We start from the raw sequence: 18068 nt of genomic DNA on the forward strand, positions 1-18068 counted from the left end.
CGTTGCCATTCATTGATCAAATTTTGGATCACTTAGCGAGTAGGAATATCTATTCGTTTATGGATTGCTTTGCTAGATATAACCAGATAGCTATTGTAGAGAAAGACAAATTGAAAGCAACATTTAATACTGTCTTTGGTACATTTGTGTATCATGTGATGGCCTTTAGTCTATGCAATGGCCTAGATCTTAGCAACAAACAACTGATAAGACCTTCCGTGATATCTCCCCAAAGGAGTTAAAAGTCTTTATTGATGATGTAGGGGCAGCCACCACAAGGGAGCGACAACTGATTATTTTGAGAAAATGTTTTGAGCATTGTAGACAGTTCTGCATTGCTCTTATCTCTAGAAAGTGCATATTTGGAGTGCCCTATGGGCTATTACTCCGCCATGTGGTTTATTCAGCTGGTATTGCAACTGACCCAGAAAAGATAAACATTATAGTCTCTATGATCCCACCGCATACTCCAAAAGAGGTGCATAGCTTTCTGTTCAGGAGTGGGATATTATTGAAGATTTACCAATGCACTGGTGGAAAGAGCATTGCCATTGACACCTTCTATCTTTTAACTGTATGTTTGAGTGGAACGAAGCTTGTCAAGTATCCTTTGAGGATGTGAAGCAGGAATTAGCAAAGGGCTAATCCTAAAAGCACCCAGAAGAGGTGAATTTTTCTATATATTTTCAGCAACCACAATGCATGATATCAGTAGTTTAGCTCAAATTTGGGAGGAGAAATGGTATCATCCACTGCCTTTGCTAGTAGGAAATTGGGGATATCTGAAGTTAATTATATGTACATGGAGAAATTGTACCTTGGAATGGTCTTTGAGACTAAGAAATTTAGGCATTATATTATGAGAAGGTAGTATTCTTTACGAAGGCAGAAGGACTCAGATTTTTGTTGAATAAGTTGCAGTCACCTGACCATTTAGCAAAGTGGTTAATCACTTTGTAGGAGTTTGATTATGAGATTAGGAGCAAGTCATCGAAGTTTTAAGGTATTGTGGAATTTCTTGTGGATTTCGGGGAGCCAAAGGAAATTCCGACTGAGGGAAGTGATATTGAAGGTCTATTTAAAATCGACATAGCTTCCATCCTTTCCTGGTATGCGGCTATAACACATTATTTATCTACAGGAGGATTTAAGGCTACTTTATCAAAGTTTGAAAAGAGAAAGATCAAGCAACAAGCATTATTCTTTTCGATTATAGTGGGTGTCTTGTATTAGAGAGGAGCAGATGATATCTATTATCATTGTGTAGTGCCCGACGAAATACCATTTATTCTTGAGGAGTGCCATGATTTAGCATGTGGGGGACATTTTTCTAGCTAGCTTACTACCCAAAAACCACTCCGCGCTAGATATTGGTGGCCATTGATTTTCCAATATGCTTTCAGTTATGTAAAGCACACTGTGATGTCTGTCAAAGATATGATGCAAGGGAAAATTGTCAACGACCTCTAAATCCCATTTTGGTTATGTTACCCTTTGAAAAATGGGGTATTGATTTTGTGGGACCAATATACCCTTCATCAACTACATGGAAGTGGTATATCATTGTAGCAATGGACTACTTTACAAAGTGTTCTGAAGCTCAATAGTGAAGGACAATGCTAAGGAGATAGCCAATTTCATTATGGAGCAAATTGTTTACCGTTTCGGTCCACTAAAGGAGATTGTGTCTGATCAAGGGACACACTTCTTGAACGAAGGTTATAGTGGCCGTGATTGAAGCTTTGAAGATTAAGCATAACAAGACAACCCCGTATAACCCTCAAGAAAATGACCAAGTTGAGAGTACAAATAAACAACTTGTGGGAATCTTATACAAGATAGTATTGGAAAGCAAGCGCAACTGGGATAAGAAATTATATATGGCAGTGTGGGCTTGCAACACAACATTCAAGAGAGCCATAGGCCACACCCCGTTCAAGCTAGTGTATGGGGAGGAGTGTATTTTTCCATTAGAAATAGAGCTTCCCACTGTGTGTGTTTTTCCCTCAATCATTCATTGGGAGAGGGAGAAGCATTACAGGAATGGTATACTTCTCTGGCACATCTTGATGAGATTCAGTTGTACATCAAGAAGTAGGAAAGAGGAGAATGAAAGCCATTCATGATCTTTGAGCTAAGAAGTACAAATTTGTCAGAGGTCAATTAGTGTTGTATTATGATGCTTGTCAGGAGCTCTTTCCAAGGAAATTAGAATCCAAATGGGATGGACCATACAAGATTGTATATTTAGGAAAGAATGGCTCTATGGCCCTTCTAGCAGATTTGTAGGGGGTAGAGTTTAAGACTAAAGTTAACTTTAATAAGTTGAAGCCTTACTACGTGTAAGGGTTGATTTTGGGCTTGGTGCATGTGCAGGTCCTTCAAGATTCAGTTGTAACGTGCAGTAGGTACCAAGACAAGCAGATGGGGCGTATCATTTCCTATCTTGAGCATTTGTATCTTGAGCAATGTTACCACCAAGGTTGAGTGATCTGGTGGAGCAAAGGGTATCAGGTTATTGACTGGCAAGATGGATCCTTTACGTGGGAAATTAAGGTCTACTATTACCATTGTCAACAACTTCTAACTAGCATTCTTATCGAGTTTAGCAAAGAAGGAGGGATTGTAGCTGTTATGCATCCCCTCTCTCCGCTTGATTTTGATTATCATAAGTTCAAGTGAGCTGATTATTATGGCATGGCCTATCAATGAAGCCTAGGTTTATACTTTGTATTTTGACAGAGCTTCCAGAGGGCCCGCTAAACACGCGACGTTGGTATGGTCATTAAAGATCCTTGAAGTAGGGTTTTCATGAAGATGGGAGTCTATTTAGGATCCTTTTTTACTAATAATATGGTAGAATACAAGGCCTTGATCATGGGGCTATGTGATAGAGCGATCCCATTGTCTTGCTACAAAAATTTGTATCACTACAGCCAATTGTTTCCCACAAAACTAAAGAGAAAAATAGATAGAGTGAGTATCAATGTTGGTCTTCATTGGAGAATTTCCAAACATCATTAAGTAGGAGATTGTGAAGAAGCTTTAAGAGTGTGGTTTGTGAAGGTTCACAAGAATAAGACGAAAAGAGTTGGAATTTATTTGTGGATTCCCAATAGCAAGATACATGGGATGTCTAGTGAACCAACAACCTTCTATTTGTCCAATTAGCAATCCACTAGAAGATAGTAGACAAAGTGTTTTTCACAACCTATGCTATTGAAACCCTCCGAAGTTGATACTATCAGGACAATGGCACTATGGCCATCCTCAGAAGATTGAATTTTGATACTTTAGAATTGAATATCTTCCCTTTTGCAGTGGAATGAAAGCTGAATTTAGAGATGTTGAAAATAATGAAGTAGAAGAATTGTTGGCAAGAGAGTCCTCTAAAGACTAAAGCCCTTCTGATTCTCTTTTGTTGAGTACAAACAAACTAGATGGAGTTAACTCCTTGATGAATGCCATGATCAAGAGGCAAGCACTAGAACAAATCTAGAGGTACGTGAGAAGAGAAAATGAAAAATTAAATCCCAGAATAAGATAGCAACAGAAGCCTTCTTTGACGCCCTTGCAACACTCTTTACAGAAGTTCCAATTGTTGAGAAGTAAGCATGGGAACTCTCCTTATACTAGAGAGAATAAGGGTAGCTAGGTGTAAATGGACTAGAGGACAGGGGGGCAAGGAGAAACCCTAACACTAACTTCTCTAGAGGCTATATAAATAGCCTAAAGTACACACTTACAGTAGAGGAGAGTGTACTAGTTGTACCTTGAACAATTGACTAAGCAAGTTCTTATTCTTGTACTTGAGCTCTCTCTCTCTCCCTCTTGTGCACACTCTCTCATGATTCCAACTATGATTAGAAACATGGTATCAAAGCCACCTCTAATCCTTTAGCTTCCCTCAGCTTCCTTACATCAATAAGGGCACATGAGCTTTCAATTTCTACCTCTTGTTTCTTGACCACCATAGCCACAACCTGACCCACCTCTGTTGGAGGACCTAGGGAGGGCAAAGGAGAGCGTTTCAGCTCAAGGTTTCTTCTAGAGATATTCTCCTCATCTTAGGGCAATTTAGCATGGCACATTAAAGCCCAGGATTAGGTGACATGGAGGGAAACATTGCAGCAAACACAAAAAATGGCACAAATCTACAAATGACATCTCCTAGAGCTCAACGCGACCTATAGACAGATCAATCCTCCCAGCCACCATAGGGCTTTCATAGCCCCCCTTGTGGGCCATCTCCCTCTAAGAGGATTTGAAGAAATTATCCCTCTATTGTCTGCTACTATGAGCCAAACCCTAACTGTGGGTTTCTAGCAGCCATAGCTAGAAAGCTTCAAGTTTTCCCGTTTTTCAAAATTTTCAATCTCTAAGCATTAACAGTGATTCTAATCACTGAAGCATATACTCTGAAGTGTGTTCCTCGTCTGTGAGTAGCTCCAATACTCGACAGAGGACATCAAAAGTTCACCGAGAAGTGTGACTTCAATTCCGATAATAAGTCAAGTGTCTCATTAAGCTTGACAAGGTAATACCTCAACATCTCAATCTTGAGATAAGTGCTTCTAAGCACTGAAAAGGCATTCAGTGACATCAGTACTATTGTCCTATGAATATTGATGTGGTTGAAATCTCCTCGGACTCTTCATCAAGTGTCGAGGTCATTAATCAACCTTGCTCAACCAAATGCTCATATACTTAACCGCAAGGAGAGGAGCAGCCTGAAGTCTAGTTAAAGCTCACCTCATTGAAACCTAGGAAAATAGTAAAACTTAAATCGAAGAACAAGGCCTCCAAAATCCTATTTTGAGATGTTACATATGTATGATTTCCAACCTTTTTCATCTCTATAGCTTTAAAGTTGGTTATCATTTGTAGGGCCATCATCTCTTCTATTTTGTCATACTTGGCCACCTGTAAAGGACTAGATGCTGCCATTGCTTAAGGCAATAGGTAAGACCTTCCTATAATGGCCATGGCTTATGCATATGTAAGGCCTCAAATTTGCAAGTTCAATGGAAAAGATTTCCATCCCTGGCAAGTCTTGGTAAAATATAAAATGATGGAATGAAGCTACTAGCCCTTCATAAAAGGGACCAAAGTTATTGACCCATCCAATCCCCTTGATGTAGAAGATGATGAAAGAGCTCAGGCCATCATCATGCTTCATTTAGATGAATCTTTAATTCATCATATTGACCAACTCTCCACTACCAAGGAGAGGTGGGATGAACTTGAAAGGATCTACGACGCTACAGGGAAAAACTCCAAGATCTTTCTAAAGATTTGAGTTTTTTAGCTTGAAGCATAAACAAGGAGAAGATCTAAGCAAGTTTATTTCACATATGAAGGGGCTTATGGCATAGCTGGCCTCCGTTCAAGCACCAGTTCATGATGAAGATGACATTTCCATCCTTCTGAAGTCTATGAAGAAGGTCGTTCCAACCCTTGTGACTATCCTAACTAATATCCCAAACCCAACCTTGGCAAGTACCATCCAGCCATGCCTAGATGAAGAGAAGAGGAACCATAATGAAGGAACTTCAGCATTTACTTCCCGTGAGCAAGTGTTACTCCATACACCTTTTACAAAGTGCTCCTTCTGTCATAAAAAATGGCATATTGTAAGCAATTTCTGGAAGAGATATCCTAACAAAATGAAGTGTAATAAATGCAAAAAGACTCGGCATATGTTGAGAGTGGAAAAAGACTAAATTTTTGACTGATTTTTGTTGTTTTTGAGGCCTGAATGGTTGATTTTGATGGATTTTGAGTGATGATTGGTTATTTTTAGAAGTGTTTGAGAGTGTTTTGGATCATATTGATTATGTTTTGGAAGATCATGATGATTCTTAGTGGAAATATGAAGCTCTGTGATGTTCTGATAGGTTCTGTTGAGGTTCTAATTGGTTATGATACCTTCTGTTTAGCTTTTGTTTTGTTTTGATTTTCTTCTGTATGAAGCATGGATTGATGATTGATGAAAGTTGAAATCTTTTGAAAGCTTATTGAATATTTTTTGATAGTTTGGAGTGGTTTTAGTATGAATTATGAGGATCTGCTGTTCTCTGATGACCTTCTATAACCCTTTGTAGACCTTCTATAGAGCCTATGTCTCTGCTCTATCTTTGCTCTGTTCCTGTTCTGTTCTATTTTGTAGATCTTCTGTAAGTGTTCTATAGAATGTATGTGTGACTTTGGAAAAGTTTTCTAAATTTTGGAAAGGATGAATCTAAGCTCAATAGAGCTAAAACAAATGGAAGAAGCAGGTGCTGAAGACAGAAGAGAAGACTGAAGTGACAGTGATAGTAGTGAGCTATAAAGAGACACTCTAGTGGCTTTGGTGCCCTTTCATACCTCCCATACCTCTTGGGAGGTGCATCCATGACCTAAGAAGGATTATTAAGTGCAATTCTTGAGTATTGTAGTGAGGAGATTATGTACTATTGATTGATTGATTGAGAGAGAGAGAGAGTCAGAGAGAGTCAATTCTATCAAAACAATATATCTACTATGAGAGATTGAGAGAGAAAACTATGAAGAAATTGAAGAGGAATACTATGCGATTGATTTCCATTAAAAAATGGTGTATTATTTTGTATTCCTTGTTCTATTTATGGATTCTATGAAGATGTTGAAGATTATGGTTGATTCTATTAAATCCGTAGGAGATATCTACTATGATGCTATGTGAAGATTGTTGTTTTCCTTGTTTTGGTCATCAAAAGAATAAAACAAAAGCTTGTTGATGTTACAAGATAGATTTTCTTACAGTAGAAACCCCTTTCCTTGGTGTCTCTATTCGGGCTCCATGTTTTTGGTGCACAGCTGGGGTAACTTACCATCAACAAGCATCAAAAGAGGCTGAAAATGAAGGAAATGACATTGCCAAGAAGAGGAGAATTCAATGGATGTTTGCAAAGTTCCTTCTTCCACTAAAGATTTGGAGATTCTTCCATTGAAGATTTGGATATTCTTATTGCCAAAGCCAATTTCCACAAGAAGTTCATCCCACAATGGCAGAAACATATTACCATCATGATGCAAGCTCTATGCAATGGACTATTTCATCTTTCTGTTGAGGCAACAGAGACGTGCATCTTGGTGGCAAATTGTTTGGAAACAAACTGAAGAGCAGAAACAGAAAGAATGACCATCCATGGAAGATTTGGCATTCATTGAGAAGTTTTTAGACATCATTATGTGAAGAAGCTTCAGGAGTCGTGGTCAGTGGAGGTTCACAAAAACAAGAAAGAAAAGAGTTGGAATTTGTTCGTGGATGCTCAATAGCAAGATACATGGGATGCTTGGTGTTTTGACAATCTTCTATTTGTCCAATTAGCAACCCACTGGGAGTTGGTAGACAGAGTGTTTTTCACAACATACACTGTTGAAACCCTTAGAAGCTGGCATTATTATAATGATGGCACAACAATGATCCTAAGAAGAATGAGTTTTGATGCTTTCAGAACGGAATATCTCCCCCTCTGTAGTGATTTGAAAGCCGAATTCAGAGATGTTGAAAAGAAGGAAGTAGAAGAGATGTTGGCCAAAGAATCCTCCAGAGACTGAAGCCCCTCTTTGATTCTATTTGTTTGAGTACAGACCAACTGGTTGGAGCCAACCCCCCAATGAATGACGCAATCAAGAGGCAAGTGTTAGAACGAGTCCAAAGGTACGTGAGAAGAGAGAAGGCAAGAATCAAGGCTGAGAACAAGCTTGTAGTAGAAGCCTCCTTCGACGCCCTAAAATCACTCTTTACAGAAGTCCCCATGGCGACTCAAGGTCCCCTTCCTAGTCAGATTCGTCCTAGAAATATTAATGACAGGCCAGCAAATGTAGTCCCATTGCCAATTTTTAAGGGAGAGTACAATGAAGACCTTGATCTTCATGTAGCAGTGAAGCCCCAAGAGGAACACCAAGGAAAAGGGATTCTACTGCAAGAAAATCTATCTTGTAACATCAAGAAGCTTTTATTTCATTCTTTTGATGACCAAAAAAAAGAAAACAACAAATCTTCACGCAGCATCATAGTAGATATCTCCCACGGATTTGATAGAATCAACCATGATCTTCAACTTCTTCATAAAATCCTTCAATAGAACAAGGAACATAAAAGAATACACAATTTTTGAATGGAAATCAATCACATAGTATTCATCTTCAATGTCTTCATAGTTTTCTCTCTCAATCTCTCATAGAAAGATACACTGTTTTGATAGAATTGGCTATCTCTGGCTCTCTCTCTCTCTCTCTCTCTCACAATAGTACATCATCTTCTCACTAAAATACTCAATAATAACTCTCAATAATCCTTCTTAGGTCGTGGATGCACCTCCCAAGAGGTATGTCTGATGCGAAGAGGCACCAGAGTCACTATAGTGTCTCTTCATAGCTCACTACTGTCACTGTCACTCCAGTCTTCTCTTCAGTCTTTAGCAGCTGCTTCTTCCATTTGTTTTAGCTGTTTTGAACTTAGATTCATCATTTCCAAAAGTTAGAAAAAAATTTCAAAGTCACACATACATTCTACAGAACACTTACAGAAGATCTACAGAACAGAACAGAATAGAACAGATACAAAATAGAGACAGAGCAGAGACAGAGGCTCTACAAAAGGTTTACAAAGGGTTACAGAAAGTCATCAGAGAAAATCAAATCCTCATAACTCATACTAAAACCATTCCAAACTATCAAAAACTATTCAATAAGCTTCAAAAAGATTTCAACCTTCATCAATTATCAATCCATGCTTCATACATAAGAAAATCAGAACAAAAAGAAGCTATACAGAAGGTATCAGAACCAATCAGAACCTCAACATAACCTATCAGAACATCACAGAGCTTCATATTTCTACTAAGAATCATTGTGAGCTTCCAAAACATAATCAATATCATCCAAAACACTCTCAAACACTTCCATTAACAACCATACATCACTCTAAATCCATCAAAAATCAATCATTCAGACCTCAAAAATAACAAAAATCAGTCAAAAATTTAGTCCTTTTCCACTCTCAACATATCCCCACAGTTAGAAAGAAAGTATCCTTGTGACCTAAGGAAAAGAAGAATATAAATTCACTAAAGAGCTCAATTTAAGCTTCTGTAGTATCTTCAACAATCACTCCAAACCACGACCCCAACTTATCACCTGTATCTCTAGAAAAGAATACTACTAAAGGAAAACTTCGTTATTCATTAACACATCTGATAAATAATAAAAATTCATGACAAACTTGTAAAGGATATAAGAGGTTCTTCAACTTTCTATCGTAGACTTGCCATCCACCATCACCATCAATATTTGAAAAGAGAGCTCTCGAACAAATTATTCAACCAGCACGAACTCGTCACATACAAATTATTACAACACAAACACAAACACAACCATCTGAATGGCACCTCCAAAAGATGTCTCATTAAGAAGCATAGAAGATACATATAGGGGTATTAATGAAGATGATCCCTCTTGAAGGCTTTATAATTTCGAAAGCGATCCAGGGATAAAGTCTCATCTACAAAAGATTTTGGAGGATTCTGAAAGAATTGAAGGTAGTACATTCGTTCTAGCAAAACAAGGTATCTGCTAGGTAGACAAAGGGTATGAAAATATAGAACATCCAACTATTGGGAATCAATGTTCACATTGACATTTATACAAAGCTTTGGAATGGCCTTTTGATCGTTATGGGAATGCCTATGCATATATGCTAAGTACCAAGCAAAATGGGTTGTCAATCTCACTGACGAATCTAGAGATTGTGAATATTGTTGAGAAAAATGAAGGTAATTTTGGTATTCTTGACTAGCAGTTGTCCAGTCCCCTCGAATTAAGGACCAATTAATCTGTAGTCTTGTGAGAGAATCAGTTGAGCTCCATCCTCTTCTTCTCGGAATCTACTGATCAAATCCTTCGTATCCACTAACCAACTGAGGGGGTTGAGAAATAGAAGTGGCACGAGATGGAAGTGGAATAAGTAAAAGAGGGTGAAGAGATGGGTGGGAAAAATCATAAAATGAGGAATAAGCTAAAGAAGGAGTGGCTAAAAATTTAAGCGAATCAGTTAGGAAAGGTGTCAATTGATAAGCAGGAAAAGTAGAAGGTATATGGATAGATAGAGAAGGACATGGCGAAGAAGGGAAAAAGACTTGATCTTGAATGAAAGAACAATAGGTAAATATTGGAATTTGAGGAAAACCCTGAGGTTGAAAAAGGAGATGTAAGATAGCTACTGAGTTGGATTTATAAAGGGAAAAATAAGCATCATAGCGATGGGCCATTTGTTGAAAGTACAATAAGCTAGGAACAGAGGGACCTAAAACAGATCGCTGATGGTAGGCATCAAAGAAGGATGAATCAAATGGATGGTTCTTGGAAAGATAAGCTAGGAGATCCACCCTCAGTTGGTTAGTGCTCTACACATAAGTAGAAGCTGTATTCTGGCATTGGTTCAAGACTACAGAATCGATCATTGAATGCCATGAAGTGTCAGGGCAAGTAGCCACTTTGGAAGAATAGCACCGGAACATGTCATCTATCCTCAACTCCAAAATAGTTGACATATAAGGCAGCTTGTAAGACCACATCCCCTACATACCAAGCCAAATCTACATCATCTGAAATTAATAGTTCACCTCATAGATACATATAAGAAATCAACATGGTATCCATCGTCATGGAAACTTCAAAGGCCATACGGACAAATTTTGTCAGCAAATGAGAAGAGCAAGCCCCACTCCAACCATCTTTTGGAAGAGGGAGATCCTTCATTAAGAGCTTAATATAGAAGGCCAACTTCTACAACTGATAGTGGACAAAAAGGAATGGTCGGGAGGAACATACTCCTGGAAGTGCTCAAATGTAGACCATAATAAATCTATCCTGGACTACAATCTTTCCACTTTATCTTGAAACAATGGACATAATGTGGCTTATCTCTGGAGAACTGCCAAGTCATGCTTAGATATTGAAGGAATCATAGGAACACTGGGGCTTGGAGGAAGACCGTGACTGCGCCAGTTGGTCCTGCAAAACTGCTTAATCTGGGAAGCTTGGGATTCCAATGTATTGTGAGTAGTTTGCAAAGCTGAGAGTTTTGTATCTAAAAGAGTCTTAAACTCTTGAGCTTCTTTGGACATTTTCTCTTTCTCTTCCGAAACTCTAGTGACCTCTGACTGAGCCTTTGCTAACTGAATTTTCAAAGAAGATCTTTATTCTCTCTGGGTCTCAATCATTTGGGTCTGCTGCTCCATCTACTTAAACAGATCAGCAAGAGTGTCTTTAGCAGAGGCTAACTCTGTAGTTGCCTTATGCATCTAGTCTTTGGATTGCATCAATTCTTCATAGAAAGAAGCATATAACTGTTGAACACAAGCACTGAGAGTTCAATAGAACTCTAGATGTCGTTACAAAGGAAAGGAATGGCATCCCCTGACACTAAATTGTTCAGCAAAGGAACTGATATTTCCAAAGAATCCTCTCGATGTGCCCTAAATAAGTTGTTGCATGCAAGGTAGGTAGGGAGGTCACTTCCAGAGGTAGCAGGAATTGTTACTGAAGGAATGACTGGGGGAATTTTCTCTGCCACATGCTTCAAGGGCTTCTGCTGAATGACCAATGGAGGAGGGGAATCAAGGTCCTCTATGTCAATGGGTTCTGAATCCTTTGAAGGTGGAGGGGGAGGGACTTGATTAGATGGAGGAGGAGGAAGCACACCCTTCTTAAGGCACACCTGAATATGTCAAGAAAGCATATAAATATGAACCATAAGTTACATTGGTAACATTCCCTCTGGTCACTTTGACAAATGTTGGTCCATCTTTGTAAGAAGGTAAGTACTCCAGTCAATGGCAACCCCTTTTAACACCATCCTAGAAGCTGTGAAGAGCTCCTTGGACAAATAGTGGGATGGTATCTTGACACGCATAAACCTGTCTTGGAGAAATTGGCAGACTAGCTTCCAGAGAGGATTAATGATCATTGAAAAAGACACTCCTAAAGTGTTAATCACCTTCTTGACATCAAGGACCTCTTTAGTCTGCTTCTATAACAGCTTGAGAATCTCGTCATTTGAGAATAACTGTATGGCTGTAACAAAGGATTCTCCTTTGTAGGGAAGAGACAAAGCCTTTCCTAACCCTCTAGGTGTCAAAACCATGGAAGTACCATGAATCAAGCCCGATTTCTTACTATATGATGCAAGAAACTCATCAAATAGGGCTAGATCGTCTGGAATCAAAGGGAGTGAAGCAGCCACGAAAGTTGCAAGGCCAACTTTCGCGATAGGCTCAAAAGTCAGTAGGGAAGAATAATCACTATTGATCAATGGGACATACTGAACAGGAGAAGGAGCTTGAGGTGCCACTTAGATGGAATATACACACACACTACAATCATAGACAATCACAGAGAATGCCTGCAAAACAAAAAAATAGCTATAAAAAAGAAATCGATCAAAAGAAGCACACATAGACGTAACTAGCCAATTGACCACCCCAAACAACCCACATCCTAGAAAAAATTCGACATGACCCCTACACATATGCGACCGAAAGCTTTATGCTATGCAACAAGCAGGCACCCAAGACCCCGTATCAAGCAAAAAAAAACTATAGACCGCACCCGTAATCGTATCACACAATCAAACCATAATACCTCAAAAACCTAATCGGGACGTAACCAGAACTTTGATAAACAATGTCAGTTTAAATGACTATATGTGCATATCCCACGAATCATATTTATTAAAAAGGAAAAAAAGTGCAGTGAGGGGAATGATTTTAGTGAAGGGTTCATTTTAATAAATTATTAACAATTGTTGAAATTTTATTAGGTTGCAAACCTTGATAAGAAACTAGCGGTTCATTCTTAAATTGTTAGTTACAATTTATTAATGTGAAACGGTACTTTTAAAGAAACCCGGACTACGATCCCTAGACTCAGGTCTCTAAATGCATATTCATTGATTAAAAATTTAATGTGTCTGAAGTGCTATTCTTTTTCAGCGCGTGCATTTTTGGGACGGCTGGTTCATTTTTATTAAAAATTAAAGTGCCTTTGAAGCGCACGTAGCACGTGCAAAGTGAACGGCGGGTTGAGTTCATTTTAACAATTAACTGTGGTTAAGGGATGATCAAAAATAAAGAAAGCACAAAAAATAGATACCTGGTAGGGGTGTGTATGTAAGAGACTGAGGGCACACTGAGTAGTTCCAAATGCAAGGAATCCAACAAAAAAGCAAAAAATAAACATTTGGTTTAGGTAATGTTGATTAGTGTTTGGGTGAAATTTTTATTATTATTTTATTTTATTTTTTATTTTATTTTTTTAAAATTGTAATTTATGTGTGTTTTGATTTTGTATTTTGTGTTTTTTTCTCTATTTTTGGATATATTTTTTATTTTAAAATGTCTGATTTATTAGAGTATTAATCAAACCTAATTGAAGATGAAACCATCAGGCTTCAATAATGGATTTGTAATTTTTTAATTATTTTGTAATTTGGCAGCTTATTTTTGAAATTTAAAATAAATGTTTTATAAATTTAGATTAAAAGTTGATCATTTAGATCCAAAAATAATAGGGTGATCATGTGCCACGGTGTTTTTAGCTTGTAAAATATTGCAAAAGCAGTCAAATACTTTGATGAAATTTTTTGTGATTTTTTTGAATTTAATTTTGATTTTTAGGGATTTTTAATGAAATTTTCTCAATTTTTAGTGAATTTTAAAAGGATTTTAAATATTATTACTTTTTTGAAATTAATTCCCTATATTGTAATCATGATGATCAACCCAAAAATTACCCAATTGAGAAAGAACATTTTCAGTAATTTTTTTGTTTTTTAATTGAATTTTTATAAATTTTTAAATATCTTTAAGTGTTTTTAGGGATTTTTAAAGGTATTTTTCTCGAGTTTGTGGTAAATCAAAAGAGATACCCGGGCTACGTGTGAACAGATGTGTGTGCTCAGGGACGGCACACACCACCGCACGGAGAAGACCAAACGCGCGTCCTCGCGTGTGAAAACCCGCAGGTAGCTCCCGTATGCACAGGCACACCTGGATGCCCGCGCGAACACGCGTAGACACAAAACCACCGAGCAGCAAGTGGCATGCGTGGGTAGGGTAGGGGAAGAGTGGTGTAGGGGTAGGAAAGGGGGCTAGAACGGGGAAAACTAGGGTTAGGTTAGAAGGGGGGTTAAGGGAGGGTGACCAAGGTAGGTTAGTTGAAGTAGGGGGAGGGAAGTTAACTAGGGCAGTTAGGTTACTAGTTAGGTGAGGCAACTAAGTGAATTAGGGAACTAGTTAGGGGAGTGAACTAAGTTAATTAGGTTAGTTAGCTAAGTTAATTAAGTTAGTTAGAGGAAGCCGGGGGGAGGGAAGGAGGAGGCCGCAATGGAGGAGGAGGGCAGTGGTGCAGGTGGCGGAGGAGGAGGAGGAGGGCGGTGGTGCTGGCGAGGAGAAGGGAGGGAGGCAGAAGGCGGAAGGGAGGGGGGCAACGAGAGGAGGAAGGGCGAGGAGATGCTGACGAGGAGGAAGGGCGACGAGATGGCGGAAGGGAGGGGGAGGCAGCGAGAAGCAAGGGCGAGGAGGAGGAAGGGCGAAGGAGGCAACGAGGGGAGAAGGAAGCGGCGAGGAGGAGGGAGGGGAGGAGGAAGCAAGGGCGGAAGATGGAGCGGAGGGAAGGAGGAAGCCGGTGGAGAGGAGGAAGGAGGAAGACGATGAAGGCAGGGGAGACGATGGTGGGAGGGGAGGAAGGGAGGGTGCAGCCGAACGAACAGGTAAGGTGGTTTGTTTGTTTTTTTCTTGTTTTTTTAATTTGTGTTTTTTTTGCTTTTAATTTTGAATTTTAATTTTGGTGTTTTTTGTTTTGTTTTTGTTGTCTTTTCTGGTTTGTCTTTTTTTTGCTCTCTCTTTTTAATCTTCTTTTTTTGTTTTTTTCTCATTTTGTATTTTTTAAATTTTTGTTGTGTTGTTTTAATAAAATTATTTGTGGTTGTTTCGGTTGTTTGTGTTTTTCTTTGTGTCTTGTTTTTTTTTTTCTTTGGTTGTTTTTTTGTGTTTTTCTATTTTTTCTATTTTTGTTTTTCTTTTGTTTTATTTGTTTTGTTTTGTTATTTTTTGTATGTATGTGTATGTTTTTTTCATTTTTTTTTGGTGAAATCCATTAAAAAGTGAGCGCACCCTCGTCTCGCGCGAATGCGCGAGGCGGGAGTAAAAAAAATTTACATCGGCGAGATCAGACGGGGCTGGGATGGCAACACGTGAGGCACAAAGGCGACGGGGGTGTCTCGAGGCGCTTAAAACAAAAAACATGCGCGTTCACACGCGATATGAGAGACGCAACCACACGTTAAGAGGAAGAAAAATTAATAAAACCCAAACCATACACCGGATCAAAAGACCATAAAAAAGAAAAATATGTCGGGAGACGTGGGGAAGATGATAGAAAAATGCGACACGGGTTCCACGGAAAAATCAGGGTGTTCACATGGAAAAAACACGAAAAATGGCTCCAAAAATACATACGATGATTAATATGAAAAAATTCGCTCGTTGGAACGTAGGGTGGAAAGAAGGAAAAATGTGCCTCACAAACCTATCATGTCAACACACGGTTGCGACCGAGAGAGGACACGTTCACATGGAAAAAATCCAAAAATCGTACCCGAAAAGGGATTCGAAAATTAATATGGAATGATTCGTGCACCAGAATAGAGGACAGTAAAAAGAAAAAATTTCTGAAAAAATATAATCATCAGGGCTATCACATCAAATTGCAGTTCGGATGGGATTAGAAGGCATGTGCATGGAAGAAACAAGAAAACGGCACAAAAAATACCAATGAAAATTAATAACAAAAAATCCAAATGGCAAAACAGGGCAGAGAAAAAAGAAAAATTGTGCACGAAGAGTGGCCGGACAAGGCAATCCAATCATAATGAAATTCCGAAAAGAGGAGGGCATGTTCACATGGAAAAATGTTAAAAATATGCACGAAAAGGGCCCGAAACCACGCAAAAATTAATAACGGACAACTCGTATAGCAAAAGGACAAGGGAAAAAAAGAAAAAATGTCAGAGGAAGATGGAGGGCAAGACTGTCATGTCAGATTTGTGTTCAAAAGCAATAAAGGTGCGTTCACATGGAAAATCGTCCAATTGCCGGGAATGCTTCAAAAATTAATAACTCAAGAACCAGCTGTCGGAACAGGGGTTGGTAAAAAGGAAAAATGGGCAGTTCAAAGGGACGAAGAGGGTTGTAAGGTTGGATTTTGGAGTTTGGTGAACATTGTCGGAGGGGTTTTTGTCGAAAGGTCGAATCCACCGTGGATCAAAAGTAGAAGGAAATAGAGATAGGAGATGGAAGAGAAGATAGAGAATTTCCAAGTGGTAAACATTACAAAAACAAATCACAATGAATTGAAACAATATGTATTGAAAGAACCTGGAATCTTTGCACTACTCAGAAGCAATCTCCAGGCATTAGTTCTCCTGGAGCTCCTTCATAGACCAAAAACATGGATCAGAAAAAATCAGCTCTTTCTTTGCTGCCCAGAATCCAAATTTGATGGCTCCGTTGGCTCCGAAAGGGGGGTAAAAGTGTAGGATACCTGATCACGGATCTCCCAGATTACTCCTTTTTCTTCTTTCAGTTCAATCTGCAGTTTTCAGCCTGTTTACAGCGATCGCGACGTGCACGATTTCGTCAATCTGTCCTTCTTGTGAGAATCCCCTAATTGGCTGAAAAAGCAACTGGATTTTTGCATGCCATCCTAATCTAGAAGTTTTTTCTAAATTTTTCAGATTTTTACAATAAATAATATAAAAAATAGACCAAATTACCCAAAATCTAGTATTTTCGGATAATCCATGCAACTCACACTAGTACTAATGGCTCAGATCATATTGACTCTCTAGATCAATAGAGAAATCAAATGATGATGCATTCCATACTTTTTCACACTGTGTCCTCATAACATCACGACATCCACCCCCCTGTGAACCTGCACATCCTCCAGTATGTGCCAAAATCCTAGTTGTCACTGGATTCTGAGTCCTCCTCATCCTCTGCAACCATATCCTTTACTTCTTCTTCTTTCATATCTTCCTGGCTAGCCCCTATATCATGGCCACTATTTTCTTCCAATTCTGGCAACTCATAGACAGTAGATTCCCGCCTTTTGAATAATTTGATTCTTTTCCCTGCTACCGCAAGTTTTATGGTTGTCCCATCCAGCTCATTTAATGCATAAGTAGCATTATCAAACACATGTCTTACCACATAGGGTCCAAACCATCTTTTGGAAACTTTACGCATGGCACTATGCTGGTTATCTAAACTGCTATCATAAACCAATACCCAATCCCCATCTTGTATGGTTCTTGGTCTCAGTCTGTCTTTTGTCAAACCTTTTCTTGTTCTCCATCCTTACTGCCCTTAACTTTGCAATTGCTGCCTCTATGTCTTCTGACTTTCTTTCCAATTGTCTAATGCGTAAGGCCAACAACTCCTCTCGATTCAACTCCTCCTCCCAAGGTAACACACTCCATGTGACTGTCATCTCTTCTATCGGCATGATAGGTTTTTGATCATACATCAATTCTGCAAGCATATATCCTGTAACAACACTACGAGTTGTTCTGTTAGCCCACAAAGCATAAGGGAGCAATCGTGGCCACTCTTTTATCTTCTCTCCACATGCTTTTGCCAATGCCTTCACAATAGGTGGATGACCTCTTTCACTTTTGCCATTTCCTTCAAGGTTATAAGATGAAGTTAAAGCAAGCTTTATCCCCAACCGTGCAAAGAAATCATGAGCTTCATCTGTATCCAACTTACCCCTATCTGCTATAATTTTTCCCACACAACCATATCAATAAAATATTTCTTCTAAGAGAAAAGTACATACGGCATTTGTCGTCTTAGTACGTAGAGCTCTCCCTTCCACTTGATTAGTCAAGTCTTCACGAGCAAGCACAAGATACCTCATTTGCCAAAGACCTGTAGGCATTGTGACCAAATCCACCACCCACTTAAAATGAAGAGACA

Source organism: Lygodium microphyllum, chromosome 6 (genome assembly GCF_053477565.2).
Source record: "Lygodium microphyllum isolate KBCC chromosome 6, Lygodium_microphyllum_v1.1.10, whole genome shotgun sequence".
In the NCBI taxonomy this organism is placed as follows: Eukaryota; Viridiplantae; Streptophyta; class Polypodiopsida; order Schizaeales; family Lygodiaceae; genus Lygodium; species Lygodium microphyllum.